We start from the raw sequence: 12,872 nt of genomic DNA, 5'->3' as shown, positions 1-12,872 counted from the left end.
ATAATCAGGACAAATAGGCTGCCAAAACAATCTTCAAAACTTTTTCAACCCATTGCTCCCAAATGTCCCCCTTACTCAATGGGAAAAGTCTAGATTTCTTCAACCCTGTTCTAAATTTGTCATAAATGCATTAAACTTGGTTGAACACTTCCTATGAGTCAAGAATTTCACTCAGTATACAGATAGAAATGATGTACTGAGAGAGCACGAGGCATATTGAGGTACACAAATATAAAAACAGATAGTTGTAATTCTATACAGTGAGTGCACACCTGTAGCAGCCACATGCATGGTATTTCATACCAACAGAAAGGAAGGTGCCTAACCCAGTGTGGTAAGGAATAGAGAGAATGGTGGAGAGCATTGGGAAGGACTTCCTGGAGAGATAATACGTCAGCTGATAATCAAAGGGTGAGCAGAGGTTAACTAAGCAAATAGGGAAAGGCCAATATTGGCAGAAAGGAAAGCTTAAGCAAACCACAAATTTGAGAAACAATATGTTAAATACAGGGAACTACGAACAACTGGGTGTTGCGGAAGGTAAAAGACAAGGTATACAAACAATAGTTGGAACAAAATGCAGGAAAATTGGTAGAAGCTGGCCTGCGGAGAGCTTTAGAAAAAAAAATTTGACTATTATCCTATAGGTAATAGGAAGATAACAAGGGTTTTAATCAGGTCAGCTTTGCATTTTACACAGTGACTATGGAGGAGGGTGTACTCCAGTGATATGGGAAGATGGACAAATAGAAGAGGACTGGAGGGAGACGTCCGTCAGGAGGATGAAGTAGTGGTATAGTAAGAAACTACAAAGATCTGAACATAGGAAGTGGTAGTAGGAATAGAGAGGAAAGGAAATTGAGAGCTGCGAAGGAAGAAAGTAAATAGAGCCTGATTGATGTGGAAGATGAGAAAACGAGCAGGGTGGAGTTTCTGAGTCAGCTAACTAGATGATAGTGGTGCCACTTGCAGAAACAGCAAATACTGGAAGAAAAGAAAGTTTGGTGAAAAGACAAATCATTGGCCTAAGCAAGATTCGTTGCATCTTAAGGAAAAGAATTCATATTTTAGTGAATTGGTTAATGAATGGTGGTTTGGATAAGAAGGAAGGAAACAAGAAGAAATCAGAAAGAAACAAGAAGGGAGCTAGAGAGATGTAGGATCAAGGGAAGGATATTTGGTAGGTGGGGACATAGGAAAGATGACTCTATGCTGACAGGGTGAAGCCAAGCAGAGAGAGGGGGCTGAAGATTATCTAGTGGGGGTCGGGGGATGAGTTATAGAGAAAGATCCTGGAAGACATAAGAGAAGGGATGAGTCTTGAACAAGAGAAGCCATCTCTAAGCCTGAAGAAAAGAACATGAGAATGAGTGTGGAAGAAAGAATGTTTCTAGGTAAAAGGGGGCTAGAGAACTGAAGGAGATACTACAAAATGTCATCAATTTTCTCCATGATGTAGAAGTAAAGTTCTCCAATGAAATGGAGGGTTGAACAAGAAAAATAGGAGAGTAGTGATACTTTGGAACCATCATTGAAGGAGAAGGGATTGGGAGACCACCACAAAGTAGAAATGTTGCATGAAAATGCGGAAAGGCCTGCGAAGTGTGAAGATAACCCTTACCATTTCACAAATTATAATAAAGATCAAAAGTGAATAGACATATGTAAAAGTCCATATGGGAATGATAAAGTTCCATATTCTTATTAATTCAAAAACATTTCCATACTCACATGTTCTTCCTATTGTCATGGTATTGCTATGACTACTCTGCCCATCTTCTGAGCCTGGGTATGTCTAACATTTGTTATCAGAGTTACCTAAGAAGAGGAGAGGACAAATAGCATCCTAGGATGTCCTGAGGCTGCTAATAAATGATGGGATATAAGAATTCAAGGTCTGGAATTGTGAATGGGGGGGCCAAGCTTAGCCCTCACGGCTACTTAAATGCATTCAAAGCACAGCACATAGGAAATCTAAGCAAAGGATCACTTTGACTGTAAGTGAAAGAAGAGTCCTTGAATGTATAACTTAGGTTACAATTTAAGTGTCAAACTAAATTAACCACTAAAAAAATATAAAATGAAATAATAGGGTACATTTAGGTCACCCCCAAAGGGTAGAGGAAGAACCCTTCATTTTAGTCCCCTCAATTAGTATAAGAAATGTCATTTCCACATTCATAAAACTTTCCCCAAAAAGGTTTACCTCCTTAAAAAGAAGCATAAAATAAATTCAGTCCCAAACAATGTTGATTCTACCTATCCATGAGCATGATATGTTTTTCCATTTGTCTGTATCCTCTGTGATTTCTTTCCTCAGAGTTTTGTATTTCTCCTTGTAGAGATCTTTCACCTCCTCGGTTAAGTATATTCCTAAGTATTTTATTTTCTTTGTAGCTATTGTGAATGGTATTGAGTCTTTGATTTGACTCTTGGCTTGACTGTTATTGGTATATAGAAATGCTACTGATTTACGTACAATGATTTTGTATCTTGAAACTTGGCTGAATTTATTTATCGATTCCAGGATACTCTGCGTAGAATCTTTGGGGTTTTCTAGATACAAGATCATACCATCAGCAAAGAACAACAGTTTGACTTCCTCTTCCCCAATGTGGATATCCTTTATTTCTTTCTCTTGCCTGATTAACCTGGCTAGGACTTCCAGCACTATGTTGAATAGAAGTGGTGACAGTGGGCATTCTTGTCTTGTTCCAGTTCTTAGGGGGAATGCTTTCAACTTTTCCCAATTCAGTATGATGTTGGCTGTGGGTTTGTCCTATATGGCTTTTATAATTCTGAGATACCAAAGTGCCCACAGTTTTCTGAAGGACAGAAAGAGAGTAAGCATTTTAGAGAAAAAGAACCTGTGTATCTTCAGCCTCTACCTGCCACATCTTTATTTACCACTTCATGGAGCTTCCCCCAATCGAATGGAGAATCCACAGTACCATGTCAGACTCTAAAAAACCAACAGGAGGCACTAGCACAAGGAAAAAAGGAAATGGCACTCTGATTCAGTTTGGATCTGCACAGATGAATAGCAGAAGAGATCTGAGCTCTATCACGAGCCCTTCTGTAAAACAAACAAAATATAGACGACCCTGGGTAAATCCTAAATAATCACTCAAGCCAGGGTTTTGAGGAAATATGTGATTTAGGTAAAATTCCAGCTCCTACTCCTCTATCAGGCAACCTTAGTTTTAGTGATTCTCATTCTGGTATGTAAAATATCCAGCCTGGGATAACTCTGATTTTCTGATTATAGCAATTAGACACTGAGAAGGAAATTGGAAAGCTGGACTACTCAGAGAGTCTAGAATGAGATATAGTGAGAAATCCAATGGTTAAAAAGCCTTTTTTTCTGTGCCTTGGTAAAGCTTTGAATTTGAAAATAGCTAAAGAGAAAATAAAAATGAATCCTTAGGAAAGCCAGGGGTGGAGAGAATGTATCAGTTAGTCCCTAAAATAATTTAACCAGGACTGAGAGTTAGTCAATCTAGCTTTTGGATTTTACAATAAAATACAGTAAAACTTGAAAGTTTGGGAAGAATTTATCCTTCTGAATATGTACATTCCACTAGTTAAATCTTGATAGAGTTTACCAATTTTCCTAATTCTTGCTCTGGCAATAGGATGACCCAGGTTTTAGGTCAGGTCCTAAAACCTATGCATTAACAACTGGCCTACTTCTACCTACATTTAGTTACTTGGAGGAAAGCCATACCTATCACAAAAGACATCTCAGCTATCAGCAGCAACACTGGTGGTTCCCCTGTTATGTCAAATTCAGAAGATATCAATTTCCAGGGCAACCCTTCTTCATCCTCCAACCACCTGAAAACCAGCCTGTAGAAGCCTAAGTGCCTTGACAGCTGAAAATTCAATTTTTGCCAAGGGAAATGGGAAATAAAGAGATTCTAAGTGAATTTTCTTCTGCTAAAAGCAGGTAATTTCCACCACAGTAGCTGACAGCCCTGTCCCAAACCCTGAGTATTTCTTCATCCTGCTATTCAGGGAGTTATAGAAAAAAAAGAAACCAGGGTCTCTATCTATGGTGCTGAAAATCTCCAAATGCACACCAGCTAACCTTGGGCCTTTTTAAAAAGGCAGCGTCCACAGCCCTGGAGGCTGGAGTACATGATTATTTCACGCCACATGCAAAAGTCACAGATTGTTTTCTTTCTTTCATCTCTCTGATTGCCCAAGCTATTGTTTTCCTGTGAAATGCACTGCACTTTGGTCATGTTAAAAATTCCTATGTGGATTTAAGGAGGTACCCAATTTGGAATGAACTAAATTGCATTGTGTAATTATTTTCTTATTCAATAGGTATTATTGACTCCCTACTTGTACAGCAGAGAACTGTGCTAAGATGCCAAGTATTCAATGCAGAGCAAAACAAAGCCCCTTCTTGCATGATTCTCTTACTCGGTCTACACATGTGTTGTTCTATATAAAAGTCATTCAAGAAAAGGCCATGTGGTTGCAAAGTGATTTCTTGATGGGAGATGAGATGGCCCAGCATGGGAGGCTGGAAATGCCATAAAGGGGACACTACATGGTAATTGTGAAAGAGCAAATGTTTTTTAGAGCAAAAGAGAGCCAATTCTAAAGGTTAGAAAATGTTGTAATCCAGGAACCAGAGCTACAGGAACAGATAACTGCATGAAGGGTGAGGAGCTGGGGAGGCAGGCTCTGTTTATTAAAGCTGCAAAGACCAGACAAAGAAGTGGTATCAAGGAGGTCCTACAGGAAAGGAGAAGAGGATGCTGCCAAGTCAGGGTTCAGGTTGCTGCCAGAAAATAATTTTGACCTGAAATCAAAGGGATGCCTGTGACCTAGAAAGAAAGAAATAAAAGACATTGCTTCTCTAGTGATCAAGAGAATTACAGAACTTGGCTTCTACTTATGGTCTCTCTCCCTGGTTTGTCACATTCCCCGCCATTTACAACCAGCCCAAGGCATTTGAATTTGGCACTCTCATGCCATTTTCTAGGAATTAGTGCAGCACCTCACTTCCCACACTGTCAAGTAGTTCTTCTTTGAACCTAATCTGAATTTCACCTGCTGTAAATTGCAGCTATTTCTGCTTGCTAGGTGAGTGGAAGGTTTGGTGCTAAACAGACATGTACAGTTCAAAGACTCTATACTCTTTGCCCTGGTACATTTAATCAGGCTCTGAGATCACACTCTTCTTATACTCATCTCTCATACTGTTTTGGCTTCACTTGCTGTAGCAACAAGAGCACTATATTGTGAGTCAAGAGCCATGGGTTATTAGTGTTAGCTTTCTGATCCCAGGCCTCAGTTTCTGCATGTGGGAAATGAGGGGCTATGATTGGAAGACTACCTAGCATTGGGCCTGCTATATATATACAGGGCCGGGAATAGGTTAAGGGAGATGATCTCTTCTGCCTATGGGATTCTATGATTCTCATTAATTCAGTTCAATCTAATTCCATGGGCAATTGTTTCACTACTTTTATCCTGAATCCATTGAAAGCTCAATCTAGGAACTAAGCCCACTATTTATAACACCAGAAATTATAGCTGGGGTCAAACATGCCTGGCTCTGTGACTTACCGACTCTACTCTGAACTGTAAAATGGGAACAATGACATCCTGCCCTCACGGAGCCAGGGGAAAGATCAACTGAAAACAACCATCCCTGACTACATCCTCATCCTGGCTAGTGACCTGGAAAAGTCAGGTGATGGTTCACAGATGATTAGGAGTGTGGCGATATAAATCAATCCAATCCCCGTCCAAAAACTACAACACAAAATATGTATTCCACTGAAGGGAAGTTGTTGCATCACCTCCATCTCGGAAGGCAAACCCACTGAAAATTAAGCACTCCCTTTGCCTCTGGGCCAGCAGCTAGGCAAAGCAAAATAACAGAGACAGACAGTGTGATAAGATGAAAAGCTCTCTCAGTTCATTTAAATCTGAGTTGTCTTTCTCTCATTAACTCCCTCAAACTCACAGAAGAATTTGAAAAAGATAATCTGTAACTGGGAATACTTTGCAAAGCAAAGGAGCTATAAAAGAAAGTGAATTGAGTCTAATATTTATACAGGGAAGTTCTAATTAAATTAACACGCTCATGGTTATGCTAAGCAGCACTTGTCTGCTTTTCTACTTGTGATCCTTTCCTACCAATTACTGCACATTTTAAAAAATTTTTCAATTGTGCTTAATATAGTTTTATTTCACAGGGAAGGAAGAAAATAAGCAAATGACAATCTTACTAAAGAAGAAAATAAATACCAGAAGGCTTTCTTCCAAATAAGAGTGATGTTCTCCTGTAGTCAGTGACAAATAATAAATCAGCAATCAACACGGTCACTAGGAGGACTAACATCTACATTAGTTCATCATTGGCAAAATATTTTAATGTCTCCTATCTTATGTAATTCTCCAATTTACCCCCTTCCCCATCACTAACCAATTAAAAGTGTTATTAACCCCATTTTGCAGATCGTGAACACTGGAATTTAGAAAGCTCAATGAAGGAGGACACAAAGACAAGACAGAAAGGAAAGGTGTGAGCATAAGTAAAGGGGTAAATTTAGTTTATTGATATTATTCTTGGTAACTTTAAACAGTTAGTCAATAGATTCCTCCCCATAATTGAACTCTGGAATCCAAGTGCTCTCTTAAACAAGATCCAGTTCTAGAAGATTACTTGGATTCTATTTCTCACGACCACCTCACTACCTCCACCCACACCACCCTGTACAGATAGTCTCCCATTTAGCCCTCACTAAGATGAAATGGCTTCATACTGCTAGGTCTGAAAACAGAAATCTCCTTTGGGGTATTTCTGGGTGATAGCGAATACATTTACCTGACTTGGATATTCAGGAAGGATGGGAAACATGAAGCTTCTTCCTTCCACAGACCCCATTCATTTCTGTTTTATTCTACTTAGTCCAATTCAGCTTCCCTATGTATCTATAAAGTGGAAATAGTCACCATTCCCACCTCTTAGGATTATTCTATTAAGATAATGATTCACAAAGAGTGCTTACCCCAGTGCCTGGTACATAGTAAGGATTTAGTAAATAAGGCAGAAATGTTCCATTTCTTATTGACAAAGAAATGAAGGCACACAGAAGCTAAGAACCCAAGTTCACAATTTGAATGAGACAAAGTATATAAAACACTTAGCCCAGTGCTTAGAATATAGGAAAGCTCAAAGTTAACACTAACATTATTACTTTTCTTTGTTTTAGGTCAGACGTCGCACTGGAACCCAGTCCTCCTGACTCCAAATCCTGTATCCGCAGAAACGTTTATGCAGTGTTGACATGAGAAAGCCAGGCCTGCTGGCTATAGTGCTATCTGTGCAGATTTTAAGTTTGAGGCCCAGGGGTCTCTTCAAAGTCAAGAGAGGGATTTCAGACCGTGCTCAGACAGCCACTTGATGTCATTATGCACGGCAGATGTCCACAATGGCCTGGCATCCTTTCTGATTGTATCAGCCTATTTTTCTTCTGTTGAGCTGTGACATCCCACATGATACTCCTCCTTTGCAAACTCATCCCTGGGATGCAGCTGTTCAAGGAGTGCAACCAAGCAATGCTGTGGCTATCTAGGCTTCCCGTGTCTTTCACTCTCTGGCCACACTCCCTTTTTGTTTCACTAGACCCACAGTCATGTGGCCTGAGTCCCAGGAACACCATGAAGCAAGGAAGGTCCTTATCAATCCTCTTACAGTCAGGAATCCAGAAATGCATGGGGAATCCTGTCACTAAAACAGAACTGCGAAGGAGGTCAGAGATCCTATCACCTAGTCCCTTTACTTCACAAATGAAGAAGCGGGGACCCAGATAAATTAAAAAATCAAGAGCACTCTGCTAATAAGTAGCAAAACCAGGAGAACTCAATATGCTACCACTATCTTGATTTCCATTGGTTGCCAGCTAATCTCTCCTAAAGTATTAATTGATAATTATAGAGTAAGCTGATAAAAGGATTAAGGTTAGACCCCTCTCAGGGGTATTTTAATTTAGAGGGATTTGAATTCCCAACTGGATGAAGTTATTATGGTATAAAATCAGGCTGAGGGACCAAAGTACTCTGGCAAGTGGTCATGCCTTTTAGCCCTCAGATTATGCCCCAAGGAGGCAGTACACAGATAGCGTTGGGTCTACAGCAAGAGAATCCCTGCCCTTGTCTATGGTAGATAAAGGATGCCCCTCATCTTGTTCTAAGTCCCTTGGTGAATCAAACAAAAGCAATAGTCAAGCTTGTTAATGAACTTTAACACCCAGAGATGCATGTTCTCAGCACCTGGGCATGTGAACCAGTGCTTATTTTCTTGGTTTCCTCTATCTGACATCCTTTGATTCAGCACAACAGTCCCCTGGCCCACACCAACAGTGTACAAATTAAGACCCAGCTTTGAGACGAGGGAGAACACCTCTGTTTATGTCTCTCAAATTCCTCCCCCAGACTTTTCATACAACTTCAGCCTGTGCAAAGGGCCCTCCCCATTTCCTAAGCAATCCAAGAACCCAAATTTGTATGAAAACAGAGAAACAGGGTTAACTTTCCCATGTAACATATAGAGCTTCTCAAAAAGAGGAGGAAGCTAGCAAACATAAGCTTGTCAGAGAAGTAGATCAGATAAAATACTGATAGAACACATGCAGCTAAGAGGATTATGCCCAGCGGATTAGCTATCCAGAGAATGCAAAGTGGGCGGGGGTCGAGGGCTGGGGGGGGAAGCACTTATTAGAATCATCATTTTCTCTTCAGACAAACTCACATTCAGACTTCTAGACTTTCACTCTGTCCTTTTCCATAATCCTTCCCCCCTCCTCAAATTAATATGGCCTGATTCACTCTGATGCCATTTTTAAATATTTTGTCTAGGACCCCATTTTGTTGAGTTCAAGTATTTTGAAAATGAAATTTATGAGAAAAAATATTTTATTGCTGAGAGAGGTTGCAGATATCTTTTGAAAAACATCTTTGAATATAGGTTAGATTTTTATCTGGCTGATGAGATTTCAGACTGATGTTTTTTAAGTTGAAGGTAAAAGATAAAGAGATCGCCAAAGGCTCTCCTATGAACTTGGAGAAAAATAACCTGGGGAAGTTGTTATAAATAAATATTCCTGCACCCTACCCTAAAAGAGGCTGATTCAGTAGGTCTTAGGTGGAGCCCAGGAATTAGTGTTTTTAATAAGCCCTCCAGGCATTCTGTCCTGCTGCCAGGCTTGAGAATCACTGGGTTAAAAAGATGATATCGAGCAGTCCCTCTGGAACATTGGCTGTGGTTCAATGATTCTGTTAATAGATATACACACCTTATAACATGACTTCTTGCAAAATGCACACATATAGCACTTTTCTCCAGTAGATCACTGTATCACAATGCAGAGAATTTTTTCCAGTCTGGTATATCCCAGAAGAACATGGCTCTGACAGAACTCCATGTATAGGTGCAAATATAAACATATTCAGTAAAGACAAAAAGTATTATAACATATACTAAGATTTTTGAGAGTAGTACAGTGATACCCAATAACATCGACCACTTCTCAAGCACTGTGTTTATAGTGTATCTTTGTGTCAGAATCACTTATGAGGTATATTTCAAGCATACATTATGCGAATAATAATAATGAAGTGCCAAAATCTGTGGATGATTTACTTCTTTTTTCAAACTGATTGGACAGAATCCAGCACATTGTTTAGGCTGTGTTTTCTGGTGGAAGAAAGCACTGAAATTGAAAGGACATTTGAGTATGGCTTTCCCCACTGTTCACAGGCTGTGCAGGAAGCATATCCTTGTTTAGAATCCTGAGAAATGTCTGATCTATGGCTCACCCTCTCCTTTATTCCTTACTAACCATTACTGGGCAATATGGTCTTACCACTGGCTGGAGTTAAGATTTGACTTAGGGGACAGAGTCTGCTTAGATTTGAGCCTAAGCCCTATGCTCCAACCTAGTTTATTGGAAAGCTGTTGGATGTTATGAGCACAAGAATAATTGATAATAAAGCAGTACCTCATTTCTTCTTTGGCATTATTCTTTGAATTTACAGTTCCTCCAGGATTTCATAGGGAAGAGAGATATCTCAATCAAGGCAAATCCAGGCATTCCCCTAAGCATTATACAGACTCTGAGGCACAAAAGGTATTTGTTGGCCAACCAATTGATCCCTCAGAGTAGTACGGAGATAATCTGGGAACCAAGGGCAGGTGCCAATATCTTTACAAAGTTTGGATCAGACTTGTGTCTATTGTCACGGGATATGATTAGTGCTGTCTCACTGACTATAGATATATAATTTATCAGCAACTCACATAACATTGCCAGATTTTTATGTATTTTAAAATCAGTTTGGCTGCAAATAACATAAACCCAAGATAAAAAAAAAAAATTATAGACTCACATTCCCTTTTAAAAAAAATTGATTCAGGTGTGGCTGGATCCAGGCTTTTAAGAATACCATTAGATCTTGACTCTCTTTTTCTGTTTCCTCCATATTTCAGACAAGCTCTTTTCTCTCTAGTGAATGGGAATGATGCCTACTAGTAGTCTAGCCTTGCATCCTACTTGCTTAACAATTCCAGTAGGAAGAGAGTATCTTCCTTGCTGACTCTAGCAGAAAAGTAAATTGTCATGGGAACATGAAAAATAAATAGGTGTGGACAGAAGAACAGGCTATTCTGATTGATCAGGCCTAGCTTATGTGCTCAACACTGTAACTGGAGATGAGTTGTTGGAATGGAGGGAATTCCCAACTCCATCATAAAAGTGTGTTTTTTAATTACCCATAGGGAAAACAAATTCTATTGCCCAAAGGAAAAAAAAAAGGATGCTAGTTAGGCGAAACGAAGATGTATACTAGCATAATAATGTCAGGAATTATTTTCATTAGAGTCAATTATTTCTGATAATAGATTCATGGAAAAGGCTAAGAGAAATCAATGAATCTACTCACCCATCTTGAATAAAGATGAGTTAGTCCATCAAATTATTTATTAGGCATCACAGTATAATATGAAGAGTACAGAATGGCAAGTTAGACGACACACTCGGATTTAAATTCTGACTCTGATATATCGTGGTTATGTAACACTGATCCAGTTACTTAGTCTCTTTGATTTTCAGTTTTCTCATCTGTCAGAATAGCCTAATTCATAGGATTGTTGATTAGATGAGATTATATATGTAATAAAAGTATATTAACTCACTCATAGTAGATATGCAATAAATATTAATCCTCTGCCTTGAACATACCCTCCATCCACCATCATGGCTTTTTCTAGTGATAAGATATCTAAATCATACCAGCCAGATAAAAAATATCCTACTTTGAAAAATCTATGATACAGGAAAGAAATAAACCATGAGGATATTTTATTGAAGTGTGACCTAAATCATTTATCTCCATCTCTTACCTATTCCTTCCTGTTCATTTATCAGAGATTAAAAAATCAGTGGGTCACTATCCTCTATAATAAGATTTTTTCAAACAATAAAAGACAAGAAAGTAAGTTGCACCTTTTTTTTTCTCTTGGTCCCAAAGTTTCCTTTTGTATGATCTCCAAAAATGTATATTCCGTCTTTTTTTCTTTCATCAGGATATGCAGATTAAGTTCTACTGAGAGAGAGGGCCCCTTATCCAGTTCTGTATCATTGTGGTATTTTACATTGTAAACCACTCACTGAAATTAGGGCTTTTATATACATTTTTATAAAGGTATCTGATCCATCTTCCCTAGAATAATCTGAGAGTGCTTTGCCCCACTCCAAAATTTACACCCATTTCCCAAAAATAATACAGGAGCCTATAAAATGTTGCTCATTTCTTATCCTTGATTGTTAAGTGGCCACTGTAAAAATTAAACCTGGCTTCATTCAGGGAAGGCAATTCTACTGCACAGCATTGGTTAATTAGCTCTCTGTATATACGATTTTTGAGAAAAGAACTACAAACCCTAAAAATGTTTCTTCATTATTTACCCCTGATGATTAATATCTAAATGGTCCCTATTAAATAAGGTATGTCCTTTGGAGAGGATCAAATGTCTAATTAACCTAAATATCAAGAAAGATGGCCCAAAGAGAGTGAGAGCAATCATTTTCTAATTGGCTTATGCCTTTCATGTATACAGGGCTGAATACCAGAAAGGAGCAGAAAGCACTAATGGTGAAAAGAATAGGAGTAGGGTGTAGAGAAAGGGAGAGAGGAGTGCACAAGGGAACATGCAATGACTTTCCCATAAATTATTCCATTTGGACTTCAATTACATTGATTGATATGTATTTGCCACTGATAAGAAAATGAGACTCTTATTCTCTCCAGCTTTGTTTATCCTCCACATGGCAAAGTAAAACAATATCATTCAGAAGCCATAAATCTGACTGGGGAGAAAGCCCCACTGACAGCTTCCATGCAGAGCTATTTAAAAAGGGAAACAGATTAACTTCTCAGCACCATCATTTTAATGTCTGTGTCTCCTCTGCCCCTTGGGGATCTTCACAGCTCCTAACTTTTACTGCGACGATTGGAAGTGCAATGTCTCTTCCCCTCACGAGGGGTACCAATTGGACAACCTTCCAAACCTATCCAGTAATCATTCCCAACCGCATCATTTTCAAACTAATTTCACAAACATGAGGATATTCAAGTCTCAGCACAACTTTGTGACCAGACAGGGAATAACTTATCTACATTTTACAAATAAATATATTAATGCTTCAAAATAAACTAAATGACTTTACCCAGCTTCTAAGTGGTAAAATCTAGATTTGAACTTGTGATTTCAAATCCAGTATTTTTTCTACTCTATTCCACCAACTTTATCTGAATTCTGAGTGTCATTGTGAAATATGCACACT

Source organism: Propithecus coquereli, unplaced genomic scaffold, assembly GCF_000956105.1.
Source record: "Propithecus coquereli isolate 6110/MARCELLA unplaced genomic scaffold, Pcoq_1.0 Scaffold5, whole genome shotgun sequence".
NCBI classification, from domain to species: domain Eukaryota; kingdom Metazoa; phylum Chordata; class Mammalia; order Primates; family Indriidae; genus Propithecus; species Propithecus coquereli.
The sequence above is the reverse complement of the archived record's forward strand: the minus strand, read 5'-3'. Positions refer to the sequence as shown.